This window comes from Urocitellus parryii, chromosome 1 (assembly GCF_045843805.1).
Source record: "Urocitellus parryii isolate mUroPar1 chromosome 1, mUroPar1.hap1, whole genome shotgun sequence".
NCBI lineage: Eukaryota > Metazoa > Chordata > Mammalia > Rodentia > Sciuridae > Urocitellus > Urocitellus parryii.
In genome coordinates, this window is record NC_135531.1 from 90718488 (window position 1) to 90733830 (window position 15343).

Genomic DNA, 15343 nt, shown 5'->3' on the forward strand with positions numbered 1-15343 from the left:
CTGTGTGCGTGGCACTCACGGGAGTTTTGGAATTAAAGTTTGTTCCTGCTTGAGTGGCTCGTGATTTTGTGCCCAGCCAATCCCATTGATGTTAAAATCTAATTCACTTATTTCTAACTGTTAAGAACCCAAGATATCAGACAAGTGTATTGAACAGTGTTTGTCATCTCTTCCTTGTTGAAGAAAAATTCTTAAAAAATAGACTTAGACATCAACATTTTATTAGTTGTTTGACCACCTGGAAAAACTTGTGAGTTAGTAATTTTAAAGACATCTTTATTTTCATTTGCTTACCTAATTTAAATTGAATTTTTAGATCACATGGACTAAAGGTATTTATTCCATTTTTCATTTAAATTTTAATTTATGAGTTCTTATTTATCTGTCAATTTTGATACCATGGACACAAACACATGTAGACATGACAATACACAGGTGTGCACACATACACAAAACAGACAAAATTGAGTGCCGGGGATCCCAACAGCCAATAGCAGGACCCCGGAGATCCAGGCCGACTGATTCGCGTGGCCTGCCCTGCGGCTACAGAAGGCGTGGCACCGCAGAGAAGCGATTAATTAGCAAGCAGGGAGATTAGTGACTGCCATTAGGTGGAATCCCTCCAGCCAAGCCCACACTGACCCTTGGGCTGAGTACGGGATTTCAGAAGGGGAAGGAAGCGGTACAGTCCCATCCCCCACAGCGGACACTCCACCGAGGCAGTCAGCGGCCACCATCTGGGAAAGCTGAAGTATACACCACCACTCTCTGACAGATTGCAACAACAAAACAGGAGAAACCAAGACTAGCAGGAGAAACCAGGAGACTAGAGGCAAGACCCTGGCGAGTGGGCGGCTGGAAACCGCAGGCCCGCTGGCGACAGTTCACCCACTCCCTGCGTAACTGGGCGGTAGGAGAACGCCGCCCGCAGGAGACTGATCACCCGCCAGCGGCCTGTGATACTTGGCGGCTGGAGACCTCCCGCCTACCGTGACTGGAAACTGAAACGAAACAGAGATAGTCCAGTCACACCCCCCATTAGGGCACCCCGGCAAGGAGCCTGGGGCCCGCCATAGCAGAGTAGTGTCATCACTGGAGCTCGGACGTCGGAATTCCTTCCCAGCGGAATCCAAGTTAGCAGGCATAGTTTAACAACACAAAGGAGAGACATCAGAGTAATACAGAACCAAAACAAAGCTATAGAAGAGAGCAGAAACACGACAATCAAAAAGAGCTGGAAAGTAACGTGGACAACATGAGAAAACAAGGGAAAAAAGGAGTACAAACAATGCAAGACAACTTAATTCTACAGGAGGACATAGAAACATCAGAAGGAGGGATAGGGAAAGAACTCAAGGCATACCTAACTCAAATGGAAAGGAATATTAGAGAAGACGTGAGACAGCAAGTCCAAGAAATAAAAGTATATTTTGAAAATGAATTAAACAAACAAATTCAAATGGCAAAGAACGAGCTCTACCAGGAGATAGAGATCTTAAAAAAAATCAAACAATAATCCTAGAATTGCAGGAAACTATAAACCAAATTAAAAATTCAAACGAGAATATTACAAATAGACTTGATCAAGTAGAAGTCAGAACATCAGATAATGAAGACAAGGTTTATCTACTTGAAAAGAGTATAGTCAACACAGAAAAGATGCTTAAAACCCACGAGCAATCTATTCAAGAGATATGGGACATCATAAAAAAAAATTTTGAGAGTCATCGGGATAGAAGGCACAGAGATTCAAACCAAAGGAATGGACAGCATATTAAATGAAATAATTGTAGAAAACTTCCCAGAGATGAAAGATAGAATGGATTGCCAAATCCTGGAAGCCTACAGGACCCCAAACATTCAAAACCATAATAGACCAACTCCAAGACACATAATAATGAAGATAGTCAACATACAGAACAAGGAGAGAATATTAAAAGCTACGAGAGAAAAGAGGCAGATTACATTCAGGGGTAAACCAATTAGGTTAACGACTGATTTCTCATCATAGACTTTGAAAGCGAGAAGATCCTGGAACAATGTATTTCAAACACTGAAAAATAATGGATTCCAACCAAGAATACTGTATCCAGCAAAATTGAGCTTCAGATTTGACAACGAAATTAAAATCTTTCATGATAAACAAAAGCTAAAAGAATTCGCAGCAAGAAAACCAGCACTGCAAAGTATTTTGAGCAAAATACTACAAGAAGAGGAATTGAAAAATAGTGCCCAAAACCAATAGCAGGAAGTAGCTCAGTAAAGGGGGAGGAAAATAACCAAAAAGTAAAATTAGACAAACTAAAATAAATAAATAAAGAAGCATGACTGGAAGTACAAATCATATCTCAATTGTAACCTTAAATGTTAATGGCCTAAACTCACCAATCAAGAGACATAGGCTAGTAACCTGGATCAAAAAAATAAATCCAACAATATGCTGCCTTCAGGAGACTCATATGATATGAAAAGACATACACAGGCGGAAGGTAAAAGGTTGGGAAAAATCATACCACTCACATGGCCCTCGGAAGCATGCAGGAGTGGCCATACTCATATTGAATAAAATCAACTTCAAACCTAAGTTAATCAAGAAGGATAAAGAAGGGCACTATATACTGTTAAAAGGAACCATCCACCAACAAGACATAACAATTATCAATGTGTATGCACCAAACAATGGAGCTGCAACGTTCATAAAACAAACCCTATTCAAGTTCAAGAGTCAAATAGACCACAACACAATAATTATGGGTGACTTCAACACACTGCTCTCGCCATTAGACAGATCCTCTAGACAAAAACTGAATAAAGAAACTATAGAACTCAACAGCAAAATCAACAACCTAGACTTAACCGACATATATAGAATATATCAACCATCATCAAGTGGATACACGTTCTTCTCAGCAGCACATGGATCCTACTCAAAGATAGACCATATATTATTCCATAAGGCAACTCTTAGTAAATATAAAGGTGTGGAGATAATACCATGCACCATATCTGACCATAATGGAATGAAATTGGAAATCAATAATAAAAGTAGGAAGAAAAAACCCTATACCACATGGAAAATGAACAATATGTTATTGAATGATCAATGTGTTACAGAAGACATAAAGGAGGAGATGAAAAAATTCTTAGAGTCAAATGATAATACAGACACAACATACCGGAATCTATGGGACAAAATGAAAGCAGTTCTAAGAGGGAAATTCATTTCTTGGAGTTCTTTCCTCAAAAAAAGAAAAAAACCAACAAATAAATGAACTCACACTACGCCTCAAAAATCTAGAAAAGGAAGAGCAAAACAACAGCAAATGTAGTAGAAGACAAGAAATAATTAAAATTAGAGCAGAAATCAACGAAATTGAAACAAAAACAACCATTGAAAAAATAGATAAAACTAAAAGTTGGTTCTTTGAAAAAATAAATAAGATAGACAAGCCCTTAGCCATACTAACGAAAAGAAGAAGAGAGAGAACTCAAATTACTAACATATGGGATGAAAAAGGCAATATCACAACAGACACTACAGAAATACAGAAGATAATTAGAAAGTATTTTAAAACCCTATATTCCAATAAAATAGAAGATAGTGAAGATATCGATAAATTTCTTAAGACATATGATTTGCCCAGATTGAGACAGGAAGACACACAAAATTTAAACAGACCAATAACAAAGGAAGAAATTGACGAAGCCATCAAAAGACTACCAACCAAGAAAAGCCCTGGACCGGATGGGTATACAGCGGAGTTCTACAAAACCTTCAAAGAAGAATTAATACCAATACTTTTCAAGGTATTTCAAGAAATAGAAAAAGAAGGAGCTCTTCCAAATTCATTCTATGAAGCCAACATCACTCTGATCCCAAAACCAGACAAAGATACTTCAAAGAAAGAAAACTACAGACCAATATCTCTAATGAACTTGGATGCAAAAATTCTCAATAAAATTCTGGCGAATCGAATACAAAAACATATCAGAAAACTTGTGCACCATGACCAAGTAGGATTCATCCCTGGGTTGCAAGGATGGTTCAATATACGGAAATCAATAAATGCTATTCACCACATCAATAGACTTAAAGACAAGAACCATATGATCATCTCGATAGATGCAGAAAAAGCATTTGACAAAGTACAGCATCACTTTATGTTCAAAACACTAGAAAAACTAGGGATAACAGGAACTTACCTCAACATTGTAAAAGCTATATATGCTAAACCTCAGGCTAGCATCATCCTAAATGGAGAAAAACTGAAGGCATTCCCTCTAAAATCAGGAACAAGACAGGGGTGCCCTCTATCACCACTTCTATTCAATTTAGTTCTCGAAGTATTAGCCAGAGCAATTAGACAGACAAAAGAAATTAAAGGCATAAAAATAGGAAAAGAAGAAGTTAAATTATCGCTATTTGCGGATGACATGATAATATACTTAATAGACCCAAAAGGGTCTACAAAGAAGCTGCTAGAGTTAATAAATGAATTCAGCAAAGTGGCAGGTTATAAAATCAACACGCATAAATCAAAGGCATTCCTGTATATCAGCAACAAAACCTCTGAAATGGAAATAAGGAAAACCACTCCATTCACAAGATCCTCAAAGAAAATAAAATACTTGGGAATCAACCTAACAAAAGAGGTGAAAGATTTATACAATGAAAACTACAGAACCCTAAAGAGAGAGATAGAAGAAAATCTCAGAAGATGGAAAAATGTACCCTGTTCATGGATAGGCAGAACTAACATCATCAAAATGGCGATATACCCAAAGTTCTCTACAGGTTTAATGCGATGCCAATCAAAATCCCAATGGCATTTCTTGTAGAAATAGATAAAGCAATCATGAAATTCATATGGAAAAACAAAAGACCCAGAATAGCAAAAGCAATTCTAAGCAGGAAGTGTGAATCTGGAGGTATAGCGATACCAGAGTTCAAACTGTACTACAAAGCAATAGTAACAAAAACAGCATGGTACTGGTACCAAAACAGGCGGGTGAACCAATGGTACAGAATAGAGGACACAACGACTAATCCACAAAGTTACAACTATCTTATATTTGATAAAGGGGCTAAAAACATGCATTGGAGGAAGGATAGCATCTTCAACAAATGGTGCTGGGAAAATTGGAAATCCATATGCAACAAAATGAAATTGAATCCCTTTCTCTCGCCAGCCACAAAAGTTAACTCAAAATGGATCAAGGAGCTAGATATCAAACCAGAGACACTGCGTCTGATAGAAGAAAAAGTTGGCTACGATCTACATATTGTGGGGTCGGGCTCCAAATTCCTTAATAGGACTCCCATAGCCCAAGAGTTAACAACAAGAATAAACAAATGGGACTTACTTAAACTAAAAAGTTTTTTCTCAGCAAGAGAAACAATAAAAGAGGTAAATAGAGAGCCTACATCCTAGGAACAAATTTTTACCCCCCACACATCAGATAGAGCCCTAATATCCAGAGTATACAAAGAACTCAAAAAATTAAACAATAAGATAACAAATAATCCAATCAACAAATGGGCCAAGGACCTGAACAGACATTTCTCAGAGGAGGGCATACAATCAATCAACAAGTACATGAAAAAATGCTCACCATCATTAGCAATCAGAGAAATGCAAATCAAAACCACCCTAAGATACCATCTCACTCCAGTAAGATTGGCAGCCATTATGAAGTCAAACAACAATAAGTGTTGGTGAAGATGTGGGGAAAAGGGTACACTTGTACACTGCTGGTGGGACTGCAAAATGGTGAGGCCAATTTGGAAAGCAGTATGGAGATTCCTGGGAAAGCTGGGAATGGATCCACCATTTGACCCAGCTATCGCCCTTCTCGGACTATTCCCTGAGGACCTTAAAAGAGCGCACTATAAGGATACGGCCGCATCAATGATTATAGTGGCACAATTCACAATAGCTAGACTGTGGAACCAACCTAGATGCCCTTCAATAGATGAATGGATAAAAAAAATGTGGCATCTATATACAATGGAGTATTATGCAGCACTAAGAAATGACAAAATCATAGAATTTGCAGGGAAATGGATGGCATTAGAGCAGATTATGCTAAGTGAAGCTAGCCAAGCCCTAAAAATCAAATGCCAAATGTCTTCTTTGATATAAAGAGAGCAACTAAGAACAGAACAGGAAGGAAGAGCATGAGGAAAAGACTAACAGTAAACAAAGAAGGGAAAGGATATGCAAATGGTAGGAGACCTTCAATGATACACAAAAGTATAAGAGGTTATGATGGGCAAGGGGGAGGGGGGAAAAAGGGAGAGAATTGAACAACAGCAGAGGAGGCAGAGAGGGAAGGTGGGAGGGGTGGGGAGGGGGGATAGTAGGGGTTAGGAAAGGTAGCAGATTACAACAGTCACTAATATGCCATTAGGTAAAAATGTGAGTATGTAACAGATGTGATTCTGCTATCTGTATTTGGGGTAGAAATGGGAGTTCAAAACCCAATGGAGTCAAATATATGAAAGATGATTTATCAAGAGCTCTGTAATGTTTGGAACAATCAATAAAAAAAAAAAAAACAGACAAAACCCAAATCTTGCAGCTGTGGGTAGGTAGATCTCCACTATAATGCTACAGATGTTATCAAAGCCTCTATTAAATTGAGAACTAACCCATTGAAAATTTGGCCTCTTGAAAAAAAAACTTGTGAAAACCTCTTTAAAATAAGACTGATCTGAAAAATATATTAATTTAGTCATGCAGGATCAAAAACCATGAACTCAGCACACAGTTTACTCTTGGCTCAAGTGGGTTCCAATATGAAAGAATTGAGAGAGAGAGAGAGAGAGAGAGAGAGAGAGAGAGAGAGAGAGAGAGAGAGAGAGAGCGCTAGAGTGTGCACTAAAGTCATTTTCCCTCCCTGTGCTAAAGCCATTTTAGGTTTCCCAAGCTGCTGGAATTTTTTTATGTAATTTAAAAAATTTATATATGACAACAGAATGCAGTACAATTCTTATTACACATATAGAGCACAATTTTTCATATCTCTGGATGTATACCTAGTATATTCACACCAATTCATGTCTTTATACATGTACTTTGGATAATAATGACCATCACATTCCACCATCATTTCTAACTCTATGCCTCCTCACTTCCCCTCCAACCCTTCTGCCCTCTCTAGAGTTCTTCTATTCCTCCCATGCTCCCTCTCCCTATCTTACTATTAATCAGCCTTCTTATATCAGAGTAACATTTGGCATTTGGTTTTTGGGGTTGGCTAACTTCACTTAGCATTGTCTTCTCTAACTCCATCCATTTACCTGCAAATGCCATGATTTCACTCTCTTTTATTGCTGAGTAATATTCCATTATGTATATATATCACATTTTTTTTAATCCATTCATCTACTAAGGGCATCTAGGTTGGTTCCAGTTTAGCTATTGTGAATTGTGCTGCTGTAAACATTGATGTGGCTGTGTCCCTGTAGTATGATGTTTTTAAGTCCTTTGGGTATAGACCAAGGAGAGGGATAGCTGGGTCAAATGGTGGTTCCATTCCCAATTTTCCAAGAAATTTCCATACTGCTTTCCATATTGGCTGCACCAATTTCCAGTCCCACCAGCAGTGTATGAGTGTAGTTTTTCTTCACATCCTCCCCAACACTTATTGTTGTATTTATGCATAATAGCTGCCATTATGACTGTAGTGAGATGAAATCTTAAGAGTGGTTTTGATTTGCATTTCTCTAATTAAAGCTGCTGGAATTCAAAAGACACTTTTTCTTCCCCCCACCCTTGGGTCTCAGACCAGTCCCCTGTTGAACCTATAGGAGTTTTCCATTTACATTTGTATGTAAGCCTGGTGAGATCTGATAGAAGCCAAGGGAATCTGCTCCTTGAGTTACACCTCATGACTGGGACATTTGAACCATTTTTATTCCCCAGTTGGTAATCAGGCCACGCTTGATGCAGAAAATTATTAGGCATCTGCTTTATCTCAACTGTGATTAGGTCACCCCCTACTATTGCTTTTGAAGATGAGGCTTCCCTCTGAACAAAAATAAAGAAAACAGAAAACAGAAATATATTTCTTTGGCTAGAGGCTTTGGGGTTAGTGGTTGCTGTCTTTCCTTCCATGACCTGTGGCTGGGACCTCACTCAGAGTGGAGGATACTAACTCACCGTTTTTATAATTATTTTAAAATCAAGGAGGACATTTTCCAGCTAGTTGTGTCCTTAAAATTTCTTACATGTTACTCACAGAATCATGATTTCATATGATGCTTCTGAATTTGAAGTGGGAGGCAAGGCTGTGAGTGCTCTGGATAATATCTTCACTGGAGAAACTAAATAATTTGGATTCCTGAACTAGGGCAGATGAGGGATAGTTTACTCTAATTAACTGAGACAGATCTTTTGGTCTTTTTCCTGACAGATAAAAAGAGTACAGGGGAAAATGTGTCTTATGAGAGTCTACAGAAGGTCATAAAAGTCTCCTTCAGGGAAATTTGGTTCCTCTTATCAAGTTTATTTTGGGCCTGCATTTTTCCTCCAGAGAACAGGTGTTTTGTTAAGGAATGTGATATGTCCTGTCCTCAGAGGTCAGGCAGGGCTTCAAGCAAATTTCTTCTTGGAAGAGAAAACATGTGGGATCTTTTAGTTTGATATAAATAGGTGAATGGTGTCTAGCAATGTTGGGTTGAAAGGTAACCCAGACTGTGGGGTTAATCCCAGTGAGCAAGGAATAAGGAGGCTTAATGGGTGCAGGGACTAGGCCAGGATAGCGTGTATTAAGAAGGTGGTAGTGAACTTTAAAGGAGGAATGATGATGAAGGCTATTAATTAGTAGAGGAGGTCCCGACCCAGTAGGGGGTTGGAACAACTTGGCACAATTACAATAGAATGGGATAGTGAAAGGGATCCAAACATGCAAAAGAGGGGGTTCTTTAGTGAATATGTAGGGGTTCCAGAGACTCCCATAATAGGAGGTTTTGCTTTGAAAGTGGGTCTATGCCATTAAGTCAAAAGGGAAATAATCATCCCGGTGTCAAACACAACACCATCCCTGTAACCCAGGGCTCCTCAGATGTATATATAACCTGAGATGATAGTAAAGCCAGATTGAAAAATAGGTAGTTAGTGTAGCTAGGTAAATCGGGTCTGATATTGGTTATAATAGAGAAAATGGAGTCCAATTTTAGTCCGGGAAATCAGAAACTGAACCTGGGAGATTAAAATGTTAATGTCCCCAAAGTCTGGCCTATACTGCTCATCCAACTGTTAATGAAGCAACTCCCAGTAAATAGGGAATTGCTAATTAATTCTCCCTGGGACCCCTTCCTGCCTGGATCAGCTTCTCCCCACCCCAGCCCCACCAGCACACCTGTTTCCCATCTTTTGCTCTTCCCAGTTCATCCCCCTTCACATGCAGGAGGAAGGGAAATAAACAAGATAAAGGACAGGAATGTACAGGGACAAAGAAAACCTTAGATATAAAAGGGATGGGACTTCCTCACATTTTTCCTCTGGGGAGAAGTCTGTTCTACTATCCTTTAAATAAAGCCTCTTACTTTCTACTGTACTGTGTGCTTCTCTGGTATTATACGTCAGCATTTGGGGGAGGAGAACTTGTCAAGGTAATCAGTGGTATCAATAGGGGTAGTGGAGTCTGGGCCCCTCAGTCCAGTAACTCATTGTATGGGACTTGGAAAGCAGGCTGCACCAAGGGTAGGAGTGTCCTTCCCTGGGGACAGTACATCTTCCAGTCTCCCCATTGCTCACAGTTGGGACAGGGCTTGATGGGGGACCTCAGGTAGGGCAGGTTTTTGCCCAGGGTTTAGTTCGCTCACGGGTCTAGGAGGGTGTGGTGGAGCCATGAGCAGCAGGACATTTTTTTTTAGAACTATAGATGGCTGAGGCCAGGAGCTGATATTTAATGTTAAGATGCTTTTCTTTCTCCTTTTTGACCTTGTCTTTCCTATTGCTAAAGACTTAAAAGCATCATTTAGAAGTTGATGGCAAAGAGTCTTGGGACACTTTTCTAAGATTTTTACAAATATTGGATGCAGATCCGCCAGTAAATTGGACATGGAGAAAGAGAAAACTGGCAGGAGTATTAAGATCTAGGGTGGTATATTTATGTGGTAATAGCCTCAGTAAGTCAAGCCAAAAAGCCGGCAGAGTTTTGGTCAGGTCCTTGGGTGATTTCTCCAATCTTATTATAATTAACCTGGGTATGAGATTTTTTTGTCATGCCCTCAATGAGGCAAGTAATCATGTGTTGGAGTCTGGTGACCCTGGCATCTTGAATTTGCTATGTCCAATTAGGTTCAGCTATAAGGATGGCAGCATATGCTGCAGGATTGGTAATGGGGCTTCAGGTATGGAGGAGGTTGGCATGCTCTTTAGCCGATTGCCAGATATGGGCACATTCATCAGGAGTCAGTGTCAAGAGGATGGCCAGCATCTCATTAAGGGGTCCTTCTTCCTTCCCAGAATAATCCAAGCCACCCTAAATCTTAATATCTCAAGTAATTAACAAATAATAAAACACAAACACTCAGAAATATATTTACAAAAGTGAAGCCCTGATAGATCTAGTCCACATGGGTTCTTGAACTAGACAAAGACAAAATGGCTCTAGTTGTTTATTTAAGGGGGTACATCAAAGACAAGGGTAAGGTGTCAAGGGTGGAATCTTGCTTTGTGATGTCTTGCAGTCAGCAGGTTGATTGACATCTTGGCAGTGAAAGGGTAAAGTTTCTAAGCTGCAAAGCCTGAATTAAAATGTAAAAGACTAGGTATTGTTAAGTTCCTCTGCTACACCCAGAACCTGAAATTCCTGAGATAGTTAAGACAATGCCCTACTGGCCATTTAGCCTAGGGCCCTGTGCAATTTGTCACAGGGCCCGAACCAATCAGTTTGAATGTGTACCCTGCTTAGGAGTGACCAATTACCCCTGCCCGAACTGTTCCCGCCAATGAATGTGCTAATCATGTCTCAGAGTTGTTGTTCAATTTTCCCGTGCCTCATGATGATTTGTTCTGATGTATGCAAAGCCCCCCGCCCTCCCCAAAAAGTGTACTTAAGCTCTGCTTGACCTCTGCTCTGGGCTCTGGGCCGCTCTCCCTTCCTGAGTGAGCCTTGGGCCTCAGTGTGCTGAATTAGGATCCTCCTCAATAAACTCCCTCCTGCTCATTGCATGAAGCTGGTCTCTGTGGTCTCTTCCTCTGACGTTTCACCGGACCCTTACAGCAGGTCACACCTATCTCAGGTGTTGTGTGGGATCTTAGAGCTTGAGGGGGAAGTTCACCTGCATCAGGTGGTCAATCTTTGTGGGAAGTGCCCCAGGGAGTTCCCAGTGCCAGACTGATTTCCTCAGGAGGTTTCTATGCACAATATAGTCCACACACAGCCCACAGAGGGCTCATGACAGGTCAGGGTGGAAGTGAGGATATAGTGAATGTCTGCTGAAGTAAGGTGATAAGCCTGAGTCAGACGTGTGAGCTCTTTCCTATGCTTAGCATGGTTTTCAGAAAATAAGCCTTATCTGTCTTTTATTTGGGACATATCTGTCATAGAGAAGGGAACATGAACCTGGGCCGTCCCTTCAGTCCCTGCCACCTCCCACAGAGGGAACATGTATTGCACTGGAAGAGTTTTAGACCTTGTATCAGAGGGTGATGGCAAGGCAGAGGAGAAGCAGGAGCGTGGGGTATGAGGAGGGGCTGTCAGATGGGGGAATAGCAGGACCCTGAGGGCAGGGGCCTGATGAGGGGACAGTGGGACTTAGGGATCTGTAAGGAAGGGCTTTATCTGCTTTTTCTGGGGCAGCAGATGAGAATGAGTTTTGTGAGTCAGTGAAAATTAGTTGTAAAGCAGAGCAGGGTTGGCATAATGAGGGCTTTGAGGAGAGAAAAAGGAAAGTTTGGAGTTAGGGCACCTCAGGCCATTTGCCATTTCTTTGGAGGTAATTGTCTAAATTCTTGAGAATTTCTTTATCAAAGGTTCTGTACTCAGGCCCTTAGTGCAGACAGTGTAATTTATATTGCAGCCAGATCTGAGTGTTGAGCCCAGTGAGGTGTTTGATTTTGAGGTCAGTTTGGGAGGAGAAGGTCTTAAAATTATTGAGACAACCTAATGCAAAGTCCCAGGGAACAGATTGGGTAGCTCCCGTGTTGGAGAGGTTTGGCCGGGGTAGTGGTCAAGATTAGGAAGTTCCCCCAAATCTTCCATCAACAGACCAGAGAATGAAAAAACATCTTTTCTCCAATCTCAAAGGTGAGGGACTCCCAGGGTCTGGGTGAGTCAAAAGGTGAGGGTCTCAGGCAGTGAGCTTTTCTGCAAGGGAATGGATGGGGTCTTACCTCTCTGGAGAATGAGAAGGCCAGTGTTGCATTCAGGAACAAAATAGTCACTGATATGGAGGTCTTAAGAGTGTAAGGAAAGGGAGATTTGGGGAGGGAAGGGGGTAGAAATAGGACACCTCCAATCACCAATGGAGAACTCTATACAGATCCTTGCTCCATCCACACAGCAATAAGGCCTCAAAAACCTAGCCCAAGGATAGGGTTGGTTTTGCGTACCAGCAGCTGTTCAGCCAAAGTGGACTCAGAGGGCATGAAGGGTCTACTTCTTCTATAGGATGAGAGGGAAGGAAGTGGACAGTCAGTCTGGCAATTCAGCCATCTCCTCACAGGCTATGGCTGGGAGTTTCCCTGACTTCAGAGAACCATGGGGTTGCCTGACAATCAAAGATCACTTCCCAGGTCTCATAGCCATTTACTATTACTATTGGGGAAAAGGTCATAGGATGGGGAGGGAGGAATACTCCCTCACTACTATTCTTGGGTTTCAGACCAAAATGTAAAAAAAAATAAATAAATAACTGAAGTGGAAGCAGACCTCAACAGATCAGCAAATTGTCTTTATTAAGCAGTGAAGGAATGGCACTTTTAAGGGGAGAAAATGGCAACTGGTTACTAGAGGCATCTGTTTTTTATAGGTTTTAATGAGAGTTAATCGTAGCAGAAGTGTTCACTGTGACTTAATCATCAGAGACTTAGGACGTGCTGGCTGGGCAGTCAGGAAACTAGCTGTGCAGTTTCAAAGTCTGAATCAGGAAAACAGTTGTAAAAACTGGAAAACCCATTGTTACTGGGATGAAAGTCCAGAGCCCATTGTTTGTCTTCTCCACCCAGGACCCATCCTTTTTCATTGGGGAATGTTATTTTATCCTTCAGTTAAGATCATCCATGTTGTAGCAAAGCAAATGCATCAGAAAAGGCTGTCTAAAGAACTTGTGACCAGGTTATGACCTAAGCAGATTCAATGTGCTAAAGGACAGGAAGTCATTTTTTTTTCCTAAGAAAGATGAGGGAACAAAAATGTAAATTGATGTCTATTCCTCTTATTCTTATTGAATTAGCCCCTGTCACCCCTTATTGTTTTAAATACATTGACCATAAAGTTCTGCATTGATATATAATGTATGATCCACTCTTACAATCTTAATTCATGAGGCTCAATTATTTAAAGTTTGAAAGTACACAGTCTTGCCTGGCATTCAATAAATTTGGATTCTGAGTCTTAAATCTTTATCACTAAGTTGGTTGCCCCTATGTAATCATTTCAGTTAAGTTTCCCAAAATAAAGGAAAGAGTTTAAAGTCTCTACTGCCTTTTTTTCTATTGAGTCTTTTTAGTTATACATGACAGCAGAATCATTTTTGACATAATTATACAATAATGGAATATATCTTATTCTAATTAGGTCCCCATTCTTGTGGATGTATATGATTCACTGTGGTGTATTTATATATGTATATAGAAAATTTATATTAGAATCATTCCACTGTCTTTCCTTATTACTTTTCAGCAGTGCCAGAATTTATGGTATCCCCTTTCCCTTTCCTCCATCTCCAGCTTATTGATTATTAGATTCAACAAATATATATCAAGAACATCAGCTACTTTTGCTAGTGCTATTGATAAAACAGTGGCAGTCACATGTCAGCGAGCAAGCACTTTCATGCACACACTCCTCAAGATTGCAGAGTCTCAGGAAGAGTCAAATAGATTCACATGAACAAGAACTGATGTATGAAATTCTATTAAAGGTATCTCGAATCAAAGACACCTCCTAGATATACCATTTGTCTCATACAGGAATTATACTCTTCCTTGGCATATTTGGTTGAGCTACTCATAACAAAGAAACATGTCCTTGTTTGCCCAAGATACCCAACTATTCAGGAATTAAGTGCTTTCTTTGAAAATTGAACTGAGCTGAAATGATTTTAAAATGATTGTAATTTATTTAAATTACCTATTCACAAAGCCTAAACTTAGTTTTTATTTCAGTTTAATAGATTTTTCTTAAGTTTTTTTTTTGCAGAGAAAGAGAAGTTTATTTTGGCTCATGATTTCAGAGGTTTAGTTCATTATCAGCCAAGTCCATTGCTCTGGGCCTGAGATGAGGTAGAACATCATGGAGGAAGGGCATGGTAGAAGAGTGCTGCTCCTTTCATGACTGGCCAGGAAACAGAGAAAGGGGAAGGGGGTGGAGGTCAGAGGAACCCACCCAAGACATCCCCCTCCTCCAGCGACCCATCTCTTCGGCCTGAAATCATGACTGTAGCAGCTTCTGAGTGTTTGTCTGAGCCCAGTGAAATAACTTCCCAGGTTCCCCTGTGCAAGCAAGGGACCACTGAGATCTCTTTTCTGGGCCAAGGTGAGGCAGAATATTGTAGCAGAAGGGTGAGGTAGAAGAGTGCTGCTCCCTTCATGGCTGCCCAGGAAGCAAAGGGAGCCTAAGATTTCTCCACTGAATCTGTAGAGGCTAGTTCCCTTCCCCACTTTTTAAATGTGCCAATAAATTTATCAAATGGACTTGATATTGTCCTCTCAGTAATTATTTATACATTGGTTATACTTTTCCCCAAAGAATTTCTATATTAGAGACTTGAAATTATATGTACTGGACAATTCAGCAAATCAACTACTACTTAAGCCCTATAACCATTAAATATATGAATGTAATCATTCATTTATTAGTTCATTCTCATTAACATGAAAACCTACTCTATATCTATGTTGTGCTAGGCTCTAGGGATTCAACACATTATGAACAGACATGTTGGTCTTCATGGACGTTGAAGTTTTATTCAGAATATGGAAAGCAAGTAAAACATTGTGGGGAAGTGTGGAACCTATATTCTAGAAACAGAAGTCTAAATTCAAGAAGACATATGATATTCATTGTAAAACTAGTTGAACCATCAAAAATGTCAAAAAAATTAAAATAAATGACCATCAGTAAGAAAAGAGTTAAATTAATTTTGGTATATGAAAACTATGAC